The following is a 5,047-nucleotide window of genomic DNA, read 5'->3' as shown; positions in this document are numbered from 1 at the left end:
TATTTGGTCTTAACATATGTTCTGAAAATGTCTCATTGAGATCTGAGACATTTCAAAGTAAAAAAAAAACACAACAGGAAAGTCTCACTGCCATATATGAACCATATGTCTAAATAATTACAACTACTTTCATCATGCAAAGTACCCTTTAATCATGCAAAGGGTTCTTTGACTGTTTTTAGCTCTATATAGAACCATTTTCTACACTGAAGAACTCTTGAACTCTTGAAAAAACAAAACATCTTTTTTTATATTACTGGCCTTTTATGTAGCATTTGGTTTTATCTGCCAACATTTCTCTTAAACTTTCTTTGGGTCAGATTTGTGTGCAGATGATTTTGGGATACAAAAGACCATGAAGGATGATCCAGTAGCACCAGAGTGGCCAGATTCTATGCTACATTTCTCTGTTGAATTCAGAGAATTCTAATCAGTATAGCCTTCGATAAAGAAAAGGTCTAGAAATGCAGCTGACCTAGCCTAGCTGCTGGAACACAGCTTTTGTCTTGCGTTGCCTGTGACTGTCTGTTCATGGTTTGTACTTGTTTTAATTTATTTCTTTGTAGGTTTCTGTTTTAAGGTTGTTAGTCTTTCTAGTGTTCAAGTGTTTACGTCTGTTTTACTCTCATCATTTGGTTTGATCATTTGCTTTGTTACTTTCACTATGGATGTTCTCACTCTACCTACACTCTACTCTGATGTCCTGCCCCATCGCCTACTTCCTTACAGATACATTTCTATGTGCAAATAATTTATTTCTGATGGATTACATGAATATATTTCATGATATAAATCAGTTACTTACAGCCCTGATGCACCAGAGATTTTTTTGAACAATTTTTGGTGAATAAATGGATTGAGTCAATGTTTAGTGCCTATTAGGTGTGCTCTAGTCAAATGGAAGAGTCAGTGGCTAGTATGTAGGACAAAAAATATGCTCACATAAAGCTGCTATCTGGCTAACTAGTTTACACCCATCCATGAAAACAGTAACTAATATACAAATACAGTCTAATGGTTGACAGACTGCAATGACATGCTTTGTTTGGTCAAACAGTAACATGTTCTTTTTTTTTTTTTTGGACTTTACTGTGAGTTGACAGACTATTTTCATATTATAGCTTGTGATAACAGCATTGCAAAAAGCCAATATTTTGTTAACGATTAACAAATGATATATTGTACAACCCTGCTTATAGCATCATAACACACACAGGCACACAACCACTACCCAGCCATGATGGATTGAAGAGAAAGGAGGTCAGCATTGCTTTAACTACTGGAATCCTCATAATGACTCGTACAGGGACCGTACAGAAGCCCCTGGATGGCATTAACAGAGAAAAGCAGAGCGACCCCGTAGATCACGCTCCTTCACTGCCTCTGGGGTTTTCCATCACTCCCAATTACTGTGGCCTGGGCCGTGTTGGCCTTTCTGTTCCAGGTTTTGGGTCAGGACCTTCTTGTACCGCAGACCCCAGTCCAGGTACACCAGGGAGGCAGCTCAAAGGAACAGGACACATCACTACAAGAGCTTTGGACCTTTCTTCTCTTTCCTAGATCGAAGTGATTGCACTACTGAGAGCACTACTTAGCTCGAAGCTAGACCATACAATTGAGCATGATCTTATTACCTTTTATATGAATAATACATATTTGTGTACGTATTACAAATTGTTAGGGGCAGACCTATATTATGTAACCATGTGGGACGTTTCCACAGCAGGATTTTATCACTGTCGTAAGAAATCCTCTTATTTCTGTTAATTGCTTTTAAGAAGCTGAATTGTACAAATTTTCAAAATTTCTGCATAATTAAATTGTGAAGACTTAAACATAGTCATTGAGTGGTTTGATGTGAAGTGGGCCTAGAGCAGAGTAGAGTAGAGTTACTTAGTCAGAATTGTTCACAGTGGTGGTGATAGAAACCAGACGTCTGACAAGTTTAATGCATCTAAAAGTTCCTTCACAGAAAGCTATTACATAAAATGGTTATACCTGAGAGATTGTCTTTCCATAATTTGAAAACATTTTGGCCGTAATCCATTCATGGAAGAAAGGTACATGCAGCTTTGTAAGGCCAAATAGTACCTAAATAAAATATATATTTTTAAGATTTATGACTAGATTATAGATTATACCATTATCAACATTACATATAAAAACTCAGAAGGAGTTTAGGTTCTCTAGTCTTGGATTTCAAATAAAATGGCTGTATTTACACTATATTGCCAAAAGTATTCACTCATCTACCTTCACACGCATATGAACTTGAATGACATCCAATTCTTAATCCATAGGTTTTAATATGATGTCGGCCCACGCTTCGCAGCTATAACAGCTTCAACTTTTCTGGGAAGGCTTTCCACAAGGTTTAGGAGTGTGTTTATGGGAATTTTTTACCATTCTTCCAGAAGCGCATTTGTAAGGTCAGACACTGATGTTGAGCGAGAAAGCCTGGCTCGCAGTCTCCACTCTAATTTATCATAAAAGGTGTTCTATCGGGTTGAGGTCAGGACTCTGTGCAGGCCAGTCAAGTTCTTCCACACCAAACTTGCTCATCCATGTCTTTATGGACCTTGCTTTGTGCACTGGAGCGCAGTCATGTTGGAACAGGAAGGGGCCGTCCCCAAACTGTTCCCACAAAGTTGGGAGCATGAAATTGTCCAAAATCTCTTGGTCTGCTGAAGCTTTAAGAGTTCCTTTCACTGAAACTAAGGGGCCGAGCCCAACTCCAGAAAAACAACCCCACACCATAATGCCCCCTCCACCAAACTTTACACATGGCACAATGCAGTCAGATAAGTACTGTTCTCCTGGCAACCGCCAAACCCAGACTAGTCCATCTGACTGCCAGACAGAGAAGCATGATTCGTCACTCCAGAGAACACGTCTCCACTTCACTAGAGTCCAGTGGTGGCGCTTTACACCACTGCATTCGACACTTTGCATTGCGCTTGGTGATGTAAGGCTTGGATGCAGCTGCTCGGCCATGGAAACCCATTCCATGAAGCTCTCTACGCTGTTCAGCTAATCTGAAGGCCACATGAAGTTTGGAGGTCTGTAGCGACTGACTCTGCAGAAAGTTGCCGACCTCTGTGCACTATGCGCCACAGCATCCGCTGACCCCGCTCTGTCATTTTACATGGCCTACTACTTTGTGGCTGAGTAGCAAGGAAATTTCACGACTGCACAGGTGGCATCCTATGACGGTACCACGCTGGAATTCCCTGAGCTCCTGAGAGTGACACATTCTCTCACAGATGTTTGTAGAAGCAGTCTGAATGCCTAGGTGCTTGGTTTTATACACTTGTGGCCATGGAAGTGATTGGAACACCTGAATTCAATGATTTGGATGGGTGAGTGGATACTTTTCGCAATATAGTGTATGTAGTAGACATTGTGACCTCTGGTTTCTATCACTACCACTGTAAAGAAATTAGTCTACATTTTCTCTATAATGAACCATTTTACATCAGACAACTCTAAATATCTGTTTTCAGTTGTGTAACTGCCTACTTAAAATAGGGTCATACAGAAAAACATAAGGAACTTTAGGGTAACCTGCACGTACCAGGCTATGGATAAGGATGTATACAGAGGAGTCAAAAAGAAATGCAAAAGTAAGAACTAAGAACAGATTGGAATGATTGTGTTATTTGGACGAGACTTTGGATACCACCAATCAGTCTACTGTTGATTTAAGGATTACCTTTCAGTTTACACAGCTGGACAGTCCACCAAAAACACCAAGAAGAAACTCTCCGGACAGCAGTTTCCCAGTAAAGGAGTCAAATCCCCAAAGCAGAGAGTGCATGTGTTGACCAAACTCTCACCTACTTCTTATTTGCCTACCTTTTTATTTCCTGTACCTGCCTCAAGGAGTTGGTGTAGATCACAGCTCCCCCTGAGGCAGTAGGCAGAAATGCAAGCAGTAAAATAACCCATGGTAAGAAAAAAAGAGAAAAAAACATGATCATGTGACCATGATGGTTACAACTGTTGAATATAGAAATTTTAAATTGAATTGTTTTATTGATTCATTCAACTGCATTCAACTGTCATTTTATGATTTTACTCACCATGAAATATATTATATATAGTATAGTTCTTATTCAAGAACTATACACACATTAAAGAAAAAAAACAATTCAAGGGTTCTTTTGTAAAGGCAATAGTTATATTTAGAACCATATGTTCTATATAGAATCCTTTTATGCTTAAAATATTCCTTGCATGATGAAATGGTTCTTCAGGTTGATGGAGAATGTGTTGTATATGGTTGTATCTAGAACCTTTTTTTTAATGGTTCCATACAACACCAAAAAGGGTTCTGCTATTCTTATGGTGTCAAGCTTATGACAAGAAGAACCCTTTTTGGTGCTATATAGAACCCTTTTCAAAAAGGTTCTGTATAGAACTATATACAACACATTCTCCACCAATCTAAAGAACCATTTCTCCATGCAAAGAATCATTTAAGCATGCAAATGGTTCAATATAGAACATATGGTTCTAAAAAAATAGCTTTTACCAAAAAATGCTTGAAGAACCATCTTTTTAAAGTGTGAACATTTAAATATTCATTAACAATTACTTCATTTGCATTTGGTCTTAACATATGTTCTGAAAGTGTCTCATTGAGATCTGAGAAGTTTCAGAAAGTAGAATGTATATTTTTGTCACTCACTATCAACGCATCAAAAATTGCTTTGTTGTGTTGACTCTAAATAGCATGAGGTAAATTGCAGCGTAAGGACAGTGCGCTGCATTTGGTGTACTGTAAGTGCTGCAGATAATGACTGCAGTTGGGCAATGTTTGATCAGGTCTGCGTGCGGTTGAGCTAGCCTCGCTAATCTGTTCACCTGTGTGAGTTCCACCTTGGGTCATACACACACAGCTACTGCTGGCACAACATAACACACTGGCCTGTCATTTCTGCGGCCCACACAATCTGCCTCGCGCTGGGTAATTACTGTCTGCCTGCCATATTGTTTTGGCTGTGCCGTGCTGATTTGAGAGTTCACGCTGCTTCGCTCCACACCT

Source organism: Colossoma macropomum, unplaced genomic scaffold, assembly GCF_904425465.1.
Source record: "Colossoma macropomum unplaced genomic scaffold, Colossoma_macropomum, whole genome shotgun sequence".
NCBI lineage: Eukaryota > Metazoa > Chordata > Actinopteri > Characiformes > Serrasalmidae > Colossoma > Colossoma macropomum.
This window is presented reverse-complemented; position numbering follows the sequence as displayed.